Source organism: Aethalodelphis obliquidens, unplaced genomic scaffold (genome assembly GCF_003676395.1).
Source record: "Aethalodelphis obliquidens isolate GAN/ISIS:26980383/991018 unplaced genomic scaffold, ASM367639v1 scaffold31, whole genome shotgun sequence".
NCBI classification, from domain to species: Eukaryota; Metazoa; Chordata; class Mammalia; order Artiodactyla; family Delphinidae; genus Aethalodelphis; species Aethalodelphis obliquidens.
Window position 1 is genome coordinate 11,021,669 of NW_020837975.1, and position 14,981 is coordinate 11,036,649.

General features: G+C 38.7%; 1 protein-coding gene across 2 annotated transcripts in view; it reads right to left on the reverse strand.

Moving 5' to 3' along the window:
• SAYSD1 (SAYSVFN motif domain containing 1) overlaps positions 1–14,981 on the reverse strand; it is a 38,587-nt gene that overhangs the window by 10,483 nt on the left and 13,123 nt on the right. The window contains exon 3 of one of the 2 annotated variants that reach the window (XM_027127143.1): positions 9,976–10,038. The gene's annotated coding sequence lies outside the window, so the exon portion shown is untranslated. Of the gene's footprint in view, positions 1–9,975; positions 10,039–12,349; positions 12,496–14,981 lie in introns of those variants that run through there. The other variant, XM_027127142.1, reaches the window with a different exon arrangement.

The window sequence follows — 14,981 nt, forward strand, 5'->3', positions numbered from 1 at the left end:
ACAGTATGCCAACAAAGACTATTTACAGGCCCTTTACAGAAAAAGTATGCCAAACCCCCATGTAGAATGAACATGAAGGAGGCGAATGTGACTGGGAGAGGCAGGCAGGGGCCAAGATCACTTAGGGTCTGGTAGGATAAACCCACCTAAACAACCACCCACCAAACAAAAGACATGTCTCCAAGGGTTAGGAGTGCAGATATCATTGACAAATTGGGGTTCAAAGGCTTCTCTTCACCAATTCATCCCAGGGTAGGATCTGACTTCTGCTTAACTGCTGGTCCCCAGGTTCTCAATTTTTTTTTCCCATGTGAAAGTAATGTGCATATCTGAGAGGCTCCTGTGGACACATCCACAGTAGGCCCAGGCAAGTGAGGAGATTTACAGCATAAGGGTAACCTTGCAGTTGCACTAATAAAATTGCAAATGAACATTCACAGATAATGATGATTTGCTACAAATTACTCTGATATGAACCTAATATTTTAGACTGTGTGAACAATGAGAATCTCTGCTACAGAGTATGTTTCCTAGCACTTTATTCATTCAAGCAAAATTCCACAGATATAAAATGTATTCCACAGATATAAAATGTATAAGATGTATTGCTACTCAAAGTGTGGTCGGAAGACCTACAGCATCAGCATCACCTGGGAGCTTGCTTGAAACGCAGAATCTCAGGCTCTGGCCTGAGAATCAGAATCTGAATCTGCATTTAACAAGCTCCCCAGGAGACGTGGATGGTCACCAAGGTCTGAGACCACTGTCCTGACAGGAACTGGCCTCTAATTACTCTTTTCCAAGAGTTGGAAATACAGAGTTTTAAACTGCAAAGAGGTTAGCCTGGTTTATACTATTCATACTAGTGAAAACTGAATACAACTTACATGTTCAACAATAGGGGATTGGCTAAATAAATGATGATACATTTATCCATACAAAAATATTATGCAGCTGTCAAAATCAATACTATAGAAGAACAATATGAGACTATGTTCATAGTTTATCACTAAGAAAAAAAAATTATAGGTAGGACTAATACTAAATCAAATGTAGAAATTTTAACTAAAGAAAGGAAAAGGGACAGGAGGAGTAAAGAGGTGTTGGTATGATGATTTCCTCCACAGGTAAACAATGTCATTTAAGGGTAATAAATCAAGTAATCAGTTATAAATATGTTTAAAGATGTAAAATCAACCAACCAATCTGTCAATATAATTGATTATTGAGGGATGAAGAGAAGTAAGGAGAGGTGGAAATATAAATTTATTACATTCGCTCTCCCTCCATGAAGCAGGAAGTGGGTACCAGACACCACATCTACTAGTGCCTTGATCTTGGACTTCCCAGTCACCAGAACTAAGCAAGTCCAGACCAGAGGGCAGACAGCAGCAGCAAGAAGAACTACAATCCTGCAGCCAGTGGAAAAAAAACCACATTCACAGAAAGATAGACACGATGAAAAGGCAGAGGGCTATGTACCAGATGAAGGAACAAGATAAAAACCCCAGAACAACAACTAAATGAAGTGGAGATAGGCAACCTTCCAGAAAAAGAACTCAGAATAATGATAGTGAAGATGATCCAGGACCTCAGAAAAAGAATGGAGGCAAAGATCGAGAAGATGCAAGAAATGTTTAACAAAGACCTAGAAGAATTAAAGAACAAACAAACAGAGATGAACCACACAATAACTGAAATGAAAAATACACTAGAAGGAATCAATAGCAGAATAACTGAGGCAGAAGAATGGCTAAGTGACCTGGAAGACAGAATGGTGGAATTCACTGCTGTGGAACAGAATAAAGAAAAAACAATGAAAAGAAATGAAGACAGCCTAAGAGACCTCTGGGACAACATTAAGCACAACAACATTCGCATTATAGGGGTCCCAGAAGGAGAAGAGAGAGAGAAAGGACCCGAGAAAATATTTGAAGAGATTATAGCCAAAAACTTCCCTAACATGGGAAGGGAAATAGCCACCCAAGTCCAGGAAGTGCAGAGAGTCCCATACAGGATAAATCCAATGAGAAACACGCAGAGACACACAGTGATCAAATTGGCAAAAATTAAAGACAAAGAAAAATTATTGAAAGCAGCAAGGGAAAAACAACAAATAACATACAAAGGAACTCCCATAAGGTTAACAGCTGATTTCTCAGCAGAAACTCTACAAGCCAGAAGGGAGTGGCATGATATACTTAAAGTGATGAAAGGGAAGAAACTACAACCAAGATTACTCTACCTAACAAGGATCTCATTCAGATTCAATGGAGAAATCAAATGCTTTACAGACTAGCAAAAGCTAAGAGAATTCAGCACCACCAAACCAGCTCTACAACAAATGCTAAAATAACTTCTCTAAGTGGGAAACACAAGAGAAGAAAAGGACCTACAAAAACAAACCCAAAACAATCAAGAAAATGGTAATAGGAACATACATATCGATAATTACCTTAAACATGAATGGATTAAATGCTCCAACCGAAAGACAAAAAATGGATACAAAAGCAAGGCTTGCTGAATGGATACAAAAACAAGACCCTTATATATGCTGAATGGATACAAAAACAAGACCCATATATATGCTGTCTATAAGAGACCCACTTCAGACCTAGGGACACATTCAGACTGAAAGTGAAGAGATGAAAAAAGATATTCCATGCCAATGGAAATCAAAAGAAACCTGAAGTAGCAATACTCATATCAGATAAAATAGACTTTAAAATAAAGAATGTTACAAGAGATAAGGAAGGACACTACATAATGATCAAGGGATCAATCCAAGAAGAAGATATAACAATTATAAATATATACGTACCCAACATAGGAGCACCTCAATACATAAGGCAACTACTAACAGCTATAAAAGAGGAAATTGACAGTAACACAATAATAGTGGGGGACCTTAACACTTCACTTACACCAATGGACAGATCATCCAAACAGAAAATTAACAAGGAAACATAAGCTTTAAATGACACAATAGATCAGACAGATTTAATTGATATTTATAGGACATTCCATCCAAAAACAGCAGATTACAGTTTCTTCTCAAGTGCGCACGGAACATGCTCCAGGATAGATCACATCTTGGGTCACAAATCAAGCCTCAGTACGTTTAAGAAAATTGAAATCATATCAAGCATCTCTTCTGACCACAATGCTATGAGATTAGAAATCAATTACAGGGAAAAAAATGTAAAAACACAAAACACATGGAGGCTAAACAATACATTACTAAATAACCAGGAGATCACTGAAGAAATCAAAGAGGAAATCAAAAAATACCTAGAGACAAATGACAATGAAAACACGATGATCCAAAACCTATGGGATGCAGCAAAAGCAGTTCTAAGATGGAAGTTTACAGCTATACAAGCCTACCTCAAGAAACAAGAAAAATCTCAAATAAACAATCTAACCTTACAAGTAAAGGAACTAGAGAAAGAAGAACAAACAAAACCCAAAGTTAGCAGAAGGAAAGAAATCATAAAGATCAGAGCAGAAATAAATGAAATAGAAACAAAGAAAACAATAGCAAAGATCAATAAAATTAAAAGCTGGTTCTTTGAGAAGATAAACAAAATTGATAAACCATTAGCCAGACTCATCAAGAAAAAGAGGGAGAGGACTCAAATCAATAAAATTAGAAATGAAAAAGGAGAGGTTACAATAGACACTGCAGAAATACACAGCATCCTAGGAGACTACTACAAGCAACTCTATGCCAATAAAATGGACAACCTGAAAGAAATGGACAAATTCTTAGAAAGGTATAACCTTCCAAGACTGAACCAGGAAGAAACAGAAAATATGAACAGACCAATCACAAGTAATGAAATTGAAACTGTGATTAAAAATCTTCCATCACACAAAAGTCCAGGACCAGATGGCTTCCCAGGTGAATTCTATGAAACATTTAGAGAAGAGCTAACACCCATCCTTCTCAAACTCTTCCAAAAAATTGCAGAGGAAGGAACACTCCCAAACTCATTCTATGAGGCCACCATCACCCTGATACCAAAACCAGACAAAGATACTACAAAAAAAGAAAATTACAGACCAATATCACTGCTGAATATAGATGCAAAAATCCTCAACAAAATACTAGCAAACAGAATCCAACAACACATTAAAAGGATCATACACCATAATCAAGTGGGATTTATCCCAGGGATGCAAGGATTCTTCAATATACGCAAATCAATCAATGTGATACACCATATTAACAAACTGAAGAATAAAAAACATATGATCATCTCAATAGATGCAGAAAAAACTTTTGACAAAATTCAACACCCATTTATAATAAAAACTCTCTAGAAAGTGGGCATAGAGGGAACCTACCTCAACATAATAAAGGCCATATACGACAAACCCACAGCAAACTTCATTCTCAACGGTAAAAAACTGAAAGCATTACCTCTAAGATCAGGAACGAGACAAGGATGTCCACTCTCGCCACTATTATTCAACATCATTTTGGAAGTCCTAGCCACGGCAATCAGAGAAGAAAAAGAAATAAAAGGAATACAAATTGGAAAAGAAGAAGTAAAACTGTCACTGTTTGCAGATGACACGATACTATACATAGAGAATCTTAAAGATGCCACCAGAAAACTACTAGAGCTAATCAATGAATTTGGTAAAGTTGCAGGATACAAAATTAATGCACAGAAATCTCTTACATTCCTATACACTAATGATGAAAAATCTGAAAGAGAAATTATGGAAACACTCCCATTTACCACTGCAACAAAAAGAATAAAATACCTAGGAATAAACCTACCCAGGGAGACAAAAGACCTGTATGCAGAAAACTATAAGACACTGATGAAAGAAATTAATGATGATACCAACAGTTGGAGAGATATACCATGTTCTTGGATTGGAAGAATTAATATTGTGAAAATGACTACACTACCCAAAGCAATCTACAGATTCAATGCAATCCCTATCAAGTTACCAATGGCATTTTTTACAGAACTAGAACAAAAAATTTCACTATTTGTATGGAGACACAAAAGACCCCGAATAGCCAAAGCAGTCTTGAGGGGAAAAAATGGAGCTGGAGGAATCAGACTCCCTGACTTCAGACTGGCACAAAAACAGAAATATAGATCAATGGAACAAGATTGAAAGCCCAGAGATAAACCCACGCACCTATGGTCAACTAATCTATGACAAAGGAGGCAAGGATATACAATGGAGAAAAGACAGTCATAAGTGGTTCTGGGAAAACTGGACAGCTACACGTAAAAGAATGAAATTAGAACACTCCCTAACACCATACACAAAAAATAAACTCAAAATGAATTAGAGACCTAAATGTAAGACTGGACACTATAAAACTCTTAGAGGAAAACACAAGAAGAACATTCTTTGACATAAATCACAGTAAGATCTTTTTTGATCCACCTCCTAGAGTAATGGAAATAAAAACAAAAATAAACAAATGGGACCTAATGAAACTTAAAATCTTTTGCAAAGCAAAGGAAACTACAAACAAGACAAAAAGGCAACCCTCAGAATGGGAAAAAATATTTGCAAACGAATCAACGGACAAAGGATTAATCTCCAAAATATATAAACAGCTCATGCAGCTCAATATTAAAAAAACAAACAACCCAATCAAAAAATGGGCAGAAGACCTAAACAGACATTTCTCCAAAGAGGACATACAGATGGCCAAGAAGCACATGAAAAGCCGCTAAACATCACTAATTATTAGAGAAATGCAAGTCAAAACTACAATGAGGTATCACCTCACACCTGTTAGAATGGGCATCATCAGAAAATCTACAAACAACAAATGCTGGAGAGGGTGTGGAGAAAAGGGAACCCTCTTGCACTGTTGGTAGGAATGTAAATTGATAAAGCCACTATGGAGAACCGTATGGAGGTTCCTTAAAAAACTAAAAATAGAATTACCATATGACCCAGCCATCCCACTACTGGGCATATACCCAGAGAAAACCATAATTCAAAAAGACACATGCATCCCAATGTTCACTGCTGTGCTACTTACAATAGCCAGGTCATGGAAGCAACCTAAATGCCCATCCACAGATGAATGGATAAAGAAGATGTGGTACATATATACAATGGCATATTACTCAGCCATAAAAAGGAATGAAATTGGGTCATTTGTAGAGACGTGGATGAATCTAGAGACTGTCATACAGAGTGAAGTAAGTCAAAAAGAGAAAAACAAATATCGTATATTAACGCATATATGTGGAACCTAGAAAAATGGTGCAGATGAACCGGTTTGCAGGGCAGAAATAGAGACACAGATGTAGAGAACAAATGTATCGACACCAAGGTGAGGGGGAGCAGCAGGGGATGGGGGTGGTGGTGTGATGAACTGGGAGATTGGGATTGACATGTATACACTGATGTGTATAAAATGGATGACTAATAGAAACCTGCTGTATAAAAAAAGAAATAAAATAAAATTCAAAGAAAAAACCAAAAACTTATTACATTCAATTTTTATAGGATATTAATAAATACTGCCCCAAAATATGAAGGATTAAGTAATTAATTTAAAGTTAAAAGACAACTTTGGAACAGATATTTAAACTCTCCAAATTATCCAAAGAAACACACACAAAAAAGAGAAGCCATATGGTAAAAGAAGCAATATAAACAGAAAGTGTAACAAAACATGTGAGAAGATAAATAAGATTTCAATAAATATGACTGAGCTAAACTCACCTATTAAAAGAAAATATTCTCATAGTGGATGATAAAGCAAAACCCAATTATTCTCTATATACAAGCAACACACCTACTAAAAATAACTCAGGCTGAAAACCAACGTATGGACAGAGGCATACTTAGCAAATGCAAACAAAAAAGTAGGTGAGCCAGTCTTAATATCAGATAAGGGTGAATTCAAGGCAAAAATCAATAAGGAAAACAAAGATGGCTTTTTATAATGGTAAAAGGGGACAATCTGTAATAAAGACCTAAAATAATGCTTTTATGTATTCCAAAATCTGAATTTTAGAAAATTGCTCAAATATCTTAAAACTTGGTCAAAAATACTATAATCTCATGAAAACTATTGAAAATTTCATGAAAATATTAGCAACAGACCCTATCAGCACATTAGAAGAATAGTACATTATAATAAAGGATCATTTATTCTAGGAATAAAAGGATGGTTCAGTATGAGTAAATCTATAACACAATTGATTACATTAATTGACCAAAGAGAAAAATCACATAATCAAGTCTCTACTATACTGGATTTCTTAAAATCCAACACCCATTTTTATTTTAAGGAAAAAAAGATTAACAACCTAAGTACAGATGAACAATTCCTTGAGATATAAGTCTGTCTATCCATGCACCCACTTACCCCGAAGCCAGCAGTATGTTTAACGGGAAACTACTAAACCATACTCATTAAAGTCAAGAACAAGATATCACTGACTCTTATTCTGATTTAACATTCTTCTGGACGTTCTAGCCAATGTCATTAGACAGAGAAAAAACAAGAAGTATAAAAATCGGGAAAAGAGGAGCTAAATTTTACATTATCTGAAAAGAAAATAATTATCTAACTATTTATGTGGAAAGTCCAGGAGAACCAACTGAAAATTATAATTAGTAAGAAAATTCAGTAAAGGGGAAGAGCTGGTACAAAATTAATACACCAAAATCAATAGCTTTCATACTTATGTAACAACTAGTTGGAAGAAATAATGGAAGTCCTCAGGATGCATCACTTTTTCCCAAGCATGTTCTTCTCCTTCATGAGTATCACCTTTTTCCCAGGTGGTTTCCTGTGACTGAAATGCTACCTCCTTTCCCTTCCCTTTTTCCCTGCAGAGTACCTGATGCTCCTTCAAATTCAGCACCATGTCACCACTTCCAGGAAGCCCTCCCTGCTTCTATAAGTGTTTTGATATCCCTTTTCTATGCTTTGGCCCTTCTTTAAACAGCACACTCTCAAAGGGCTCGCCACGCAGTACTGTAACTGTCTGATTATTGGCTGCCTCACCGCTTTGACTGTGAGCTCCTTGAGAAAAGGAACTTTGTCTGCATTATCTCTTTGTGTGCTGAGAGCCCAGCACCAGGCCTGTAAAAATAAGGTATTCCATCAAAGTCCACAGCAGATACTGTGTTAGGCTTTTGATTCTCTTCGTAAGAAAGCATGACCCCCACAACTATAGAGCCCACACACTCTGGAGCCTGCACACCACAACCGGAGAGAAGCCTGCACGCCGCAATGAAAGATCCTGCATGCCACAGCGAAAGATCCCGTACGCATGCCGCAACTAAGACCTGACACAGCCAAAAATAAATAAATATTAAAAAAAAAAAAAAGAAATCATGACCCGAAGACAAACAGCTAAATGGAAGGTAAACAGATGGACAGATGGATAAACAGATTAGGAGAGATATGATAGATTCATATAAGTTGAAAAAGCAGGTGCTGGTTAGTAGGTTGTTAGGCCGGATTTGGTCACATTTGTGAACTGTAATTCTTTCACTGATGAAAGAATGAATTTGGGGAAAAATAAAATTTTATTCAGTAAAATGCTGTCCAAAACTGTTAAATCAATGAATGCATAAGTGTATCTGTTCTAGAAACAAATGGTTACTGATAGTATTTGGTCCCTTTTCTAAAATATTTGTAATTTTTGTTGTGTTGATTTTTAGAATATTATGCTTTAGTTTTTAATTATCATGATAATTAATATTATTGGTTTCCCTCAATTAAATCTTCCACTTAAAAAAACTAATGAAATGAAATTTTTTAAATGTATCTCAATAAAATAAAATGTATCTCAAAAAAAATCTTCCACTTAACCATAAAAAGTAGAATGTATGAACGTATTTCGTAAGCCAATCATTTTGCCGTAACGTCAATATTTGTTAAGAAAATCTTAAAAGACAGCTGAATAAAACATTATGTAAATGTTTTCACCTATAGGAAAAAAAAAAAAAGATAAGGTGCTCCGTAAATGAATGGATGGATGGACAAGTGGGTGGAGAGATGGACGAATGAATGAATGACACAGAAAATCCCGTCTCCACATGATAGCCCAGGTGACCTTTTAAAAATGGATATTGGATCATGCCATTCTCTTACATAAAACTTCAAATGCATGTAAATAAAAGCCAAACTCCTAAAAAGGAAAGCGAAGGGCAGAATCGTTTGTAGAGGGTGCTATCAAGTGTGGGCTTGAGAAAGAACAAACATGATGAAGGGAGGGAGGCTTTCTCATTGTATATCCTGTGGACCTCTTGAATTCTGGAACACATGCATATAAGTACAGAAATTAAATACTTTGTTCCTTTTTATATTTTGAAAGTGTTCTAAAATAAGCATGTGCTTTATTCTGTAATAACTTTTCTAAAACTTCAAAAAATAAAGCACCTTTAATTATTATATAGTCTTGGGAGTTAATTCCTAATCGTTTAAAAGCCGTATGTGTGTTTTTCTCTAGTTTTGCTTTCCAATGAACAGTTCAAAAAAATGGCAAGCCTGTTGCCCCCTTTTAAAATACACACCCATCTGTCTTTGCTTCATTCTAATAATCACTAAGTTTTCTTCCTATTTTAACATTTATGATTTATTTCATTGGCTCTTGATCTTTAGTAAGCTGGAGATAACCCCAGGGAGGCTGTTGAAATGAAAATTCTTGGGGTCCTACCCCCAAACATTGAGTCATGAGTCTGGTTGGGGCCCTAGAATCTGCATTTTAACATTACCACAGGAGATTCCAATACAGGTGGTCCACAGACCACACTTTCCAAAACATTCATTCATGACTTGAGGAAACGTAGTATTTTTCATAAAAAGTGACAATCCTACGTAGTGTAGAAGTCAGATTTGAAAATGGTCTCTCCTTTTGATGACTATTCCCCCAACACACACATGCACATACTTATACCTTTATAAACATCTGTATTATGTTATACGCCTTATAATGTGGTTCTCTGTGTACTCACCTTGTCTTCTTTCCAGCTTTTTGAGAGTGAGATCCAAGTCTTTATCCACCCAATGCTCCAATGCTGTGAAATAAAAGTACGTGTGACAGAAACCAAAGCATACAGTTCAAATTTGACTTCCTTTGGCTTAGGGATCGAGTTTCTCTGCCAGCTGTATAAGTTCCTAGTCTTTTTCCCCCTACAAAGCTTAGATGTGGAAAAGCCCAGCGCTGACCCCCTCAACTGCAATGCTGCCTGCTGAGTGTAGAGAGGGGATGTTTTATTTTAAAGTATGCGTATAAATCACTCTGATAGCTTTCTCTGCCTTTCCCAGGACCTCTGATGAGCCCCTTCCTCCGTGAATCTTAAAGTGAAAAGAAAGTCTGAAAAAGCAGTGCAAACGGTTCAGATAAATATCCCAATGGGTTTTCTACATTACATAAATTGTGAGGTAAAGGGACCGACTTAGAGCAGCAGCTCTATGCTACCCCCTGGTGGCACGATGCTCCATGGCATCCCAGCTCCACCCTGCATCCTGGCTCTTACAGTGGACACAGATTGGAGAGGCTCATCTACGTGTCCCCAGCAGCACCAGGCTCAGAGCACCTACACATATTTGCTGATAAACAGGTTAATAGTGTGAGTGGCAGGAAACAAAAACACACAGTTAGAATTTTACTTTCTTCTGCCCAAGTGAGGATCACTGATTCTGCCAATTGTGTAACTTCCTAGTTTTTTTGGTTTTTTTAGCACAGAGCCTGTGAGCCTAATCTTAATGCACAGATCAGTCAAAAGGAAAATGTGGAAAACACTAGACTCACAGCACAATCCCAATAGCACAAAATGTACATGCATAAATTATCACTGGTAAAAAGCCAGAGGTTTTGAGAAAAGTCACTGCACCCACCAACTGGGACACTTACTGCCACCCAGACCTTGCACCTGCAGAATGGGTCAGGGCTAGCTTGAAAGTGATTGTCCCAGAGGTACAACTGGATGATTTAGCCTGAAGAACAGAGAGGACTAAGTGAGAACTGAGTAACGGTTTACCAGTCCAGAGGATGCTCTGTGTCCACTGAGATTAGAATAAGAAAAAATAACCTGGGGTGGCCTGAGTTCTTTCAGTAAAGAACTTCCTAAGAAGTGCCTGAACCTTGTACCTGGATTCTTCTTTAGGGATCACTAGGGAAAAAAATGTTAGTCAGCAATGAATGCAGACCTGCCTAAGGGGGGGGGGTACATTTGATGGCATTTGGGGGGCTCTTCTAGCCCTATAAGCAGTTAGAGGCTCATTTAAAAGTCCCTGTGATTAGGCAAGATGGGATAATGTAAATAAAAGCAAAAACCAGTTTACTTGCAAAACTCAGAGACAACCTCATCTGTGCACACAGCTGTCATAGAGACTGAATGCATCTCTGGGGTCTCTGTTCCCTGATGACAAAGCAGCCTTTAATGGAAGCTGCTTGCTGGGCTAATGGTCAGGCCCTGAGCGGAAATTCTGAGATCAATAGGCCTTTCTAAATTCAGGAAATTGGGGCTTCCCTGGTGGCGCAGTGGTTGAGAATCTGCCTGCTAATGCAGGGGATGCGGGTTCGAGCCCTGGTCTGGGAGGATCCCACATGCCGCGGAGCAACTACGCCCGTGAGCCACAACTACTGAGCCTGTGCATCTGGAGCCTGTGCTCCGCAACGAGAGGCCGCGATAGTGAGAGGCCCGCACGCCGCGATGAAGAGTGGTCCCCGCTTGCCACAACTAGAGAAAGCCCTCGCACAGAAACGAAGACCCAACACAGCAAAAATAAATAAATTAATTAAATTCAGGAGATCAAGACTGCACCTAAAGCTTAATGGGCTGATGAGAACAGCAAATACATAGCATCCTTTCCTTTCTTCCCTGTCAGGCATTTAATTGGTTCACACCCCACTTTTCCTAGAAGTTAATGCTGTCCTTACATGCAACCTCTGGGAAAAGGTGAGCAAGGAGAGATGACAAATCACTCACAGAAAATCCCATGAAAGGTGGGCTTAAGGCAATCCAGGCTCCACCTTGTTATAAATGGCTACATTTTCAAAGAATGCTAGAGAGGTCTGCTCCTAAATTGAGTCTCTTCTGTCCTTAAGAGAAGTCTCTACTTTGCTGGGATTAATAATTGGACCAAATGTTCCTAATTCAGAGGTACGGGCACTTCGTTTTAGGTAAAAGTTTGAATTATACATTTTTTAAAATACAAATTAATTCTTTCCTAGTACGGTATTTATTGCCCTAGGCTTTGCAGTGAACCTTTGATCAGGGAAGGATATCTCTTCTTGGTATCTGGCTTTTATGAAATGGAAAAGTCCAAGTAAAATATCAAGGAGATGGAGAAAGCCTTAAGAAAATAAATCAGGAGACAAAATCATGTATCGCAAATACAATAGAAACTTGCACGTTTAATAGAGATTCATCTGTTTCCCATACTTTCTACAGGTCCAGTTCACACAGGAGTCACAGAAGAAAAGACTTCTTTATGAGCTACAGGAAACTTCAGCTCAAGGGATGACTCTGAAAGACAGTCAAACTCCCAATCAGCAAGGGGCTAGAGAGGAGCAGTGCATGTAAATTTTCAACATGGGCTGAAACACATGGGGTTAGTTGTCTACAAAGTGTGATTCATGAGAACATCTGCTCTGCAGGCCTTCTACTGATACAACTAAAACATCTCACTCAATTACTGGCATTGCTTGTTTTATTGTGCCCACCACCCCATTCCCAGTTAGAATATATGCTCCAAGAACTGGGAAAATGCCTGCTTTTTAAAAATTATTATATCTCAAGCACCTAGAAGAGTGTTGGCATTCAATGAATAAAAGTTAAATTTAAATTAAGATTTTACTATAAGTAAATCAGGCAAGAATAAAAAAAGAAAATAGACCACCATTATTTAGTAACGTCTCCTAGACAATAAAGTTACTTTCACAGTATAAGAATTAATAACTGAATTCTGAAGCTGAAAACCTACTGAGGAGACATTAATTTCTTAAAATCTGAAATTTGGAAAAAAAACTATTGCTTTAAAGCTTGAGTCCTCTTACTAATCAGTATGACTAGTAAAACAAACAAAAAAAAGTATTCAATGGTTTGCTTTGCCCAATTTTAATGAGCCCAAACTCTAACTTCACACTGGAAGAGGCAGGAACACGAAGCATGGCTGATTACCACTACTGACATAACCTCCCACCGGAGGCCCACGGTCAAAGGCACTGCTCACTCTAAAGTCTTTAGAATATAAGAAACAACTCAAGCAGCCAATAAATCAGGAGTTCCCCTTCCAGAGCTCCCCTTTGTACATACTCAAGAATTTCTTCTTGCTGAATTCATCATTAGTAGCCACTTACCATATCTACCAATGTTGACTTTGTGAAATCACTCCCCACACTTGGCACTTAGAACCCTGCCTTCTCTAATCTTCCTTCACTGTGTGGCGGCAGAATAACTGAGGAGCATGGAAAATGGGGATGGGCGATGGGGGCCTGTTTCTGAAAAGCACATGTTTCAATAGCACTGATGACCAAAAAAGCAAGACTTCAGGCAGAAAGAAAAAAAAAACCCAAAACCCCAAAATCCCAGACACTTCCAACTTAAACTTTTCAGGAAAAATAAATATGATATGAAAAGACTTAAAGAGGGACAAGGTGGCAGAGTAGGAGGATTTTGAGCTCACCTCCTCTCACAAGCATACCAAAATCACAACTAACTGCTGAACAACTATCGATAAAATAGACTGGATTCTACCAAAAAAAGATGTTCTACATCCAAAGACATAAAGAAGAAACCACGAGATGGTAGGAGGGGGGCCCTCACAATGTAATCAAATCCCATACCACCCGGGAAGGCGACCCAGAGACTGGAGAATAATTATATCACAGAAGTTCTCCAGTGGGAGTGAGAGCTCTGAGCACCATGCCAGGCTCCACAGCCTAAAGGTCAAGCACTGGGAGGAGGAGCCCCCACAGCATTTGGCTTTGAAGGCCAGCGGGGCTTGATTGCAGGAGCTCCACAGGACTGGGAGAAACAGAGACTCCATTCTTGGAGGGTGCATAAAAGGTCTTGTCGTACCGGGACCCAGGGCAAAGGCAGTGACTTCATAGGAGCCTGGGCCAGACCTACCTGCTGGTCTTGGAGGTCTCCTGAAGAAGTGGGGTAGGAGGGTGTGGCTGTGGCTCACTGTGAGAACAAGGACACTGGTGGTGGAGGTACCAGGGACTATTCATCAATGTGAGCTCTCCTGGAAGCCACCATTTTTGCACCAAGACCTGACCCCACCCAACAGCCTGTAGGCTCCAGGGCTGAGACATCTCAGGCCAAATAACCAACAGGGCAGGAACACAGCTCCACCCATCAGCAGACAGGCTGCCTAAAGACTTCCTGAACCCACAGCAACCTCTAGACACACCCCTTGACACAGCCCTGCCCACCAGAGGGCCAAGACCCAGCTCTACCCACCATTGGGCAGGCACCAGCCCCTTCCACCAGGAAGCCTACACAAGCCTCTAGAGCAGCCTCACCCACTGGGGGCAGACACCAGAAGAAAGAATACTACAGTCTGGCAGCCTATTGAACTGAGTCCACAAACACAGAAATTCAGACAAAACAAGATGGCAGAGAAATATGTTCCAGATGAGGGAAGAAGACAAAACCCCAGAAGAACAACTAAGTGAAGTGGAGATAGGCAATCTACCAGAGAAAGACTTCACAGTAATTATCATAAAGATGATCCAAGACCCTGGAAAAGGAATGGATGCATGGTGTGAGAAGTTACAAGAAAATTTTAACAAAGAATTAGAAAATATAAAGAACAACCAAAGAGAGTTGAAGGATACAATAACTGAAATGAAAAATACACTAGAAGGAGTCAACAGCAGAATAAATGAGGCAGAAGAACAGATAAGTGAGCTGGAAGACAAAATGGGGGAAATCACTGCTGCAGAACAAAAGAAAGAAAAAAGAATGAAAAGAAATGAGGACAGTTTAAGAGACCTCTGGGACAA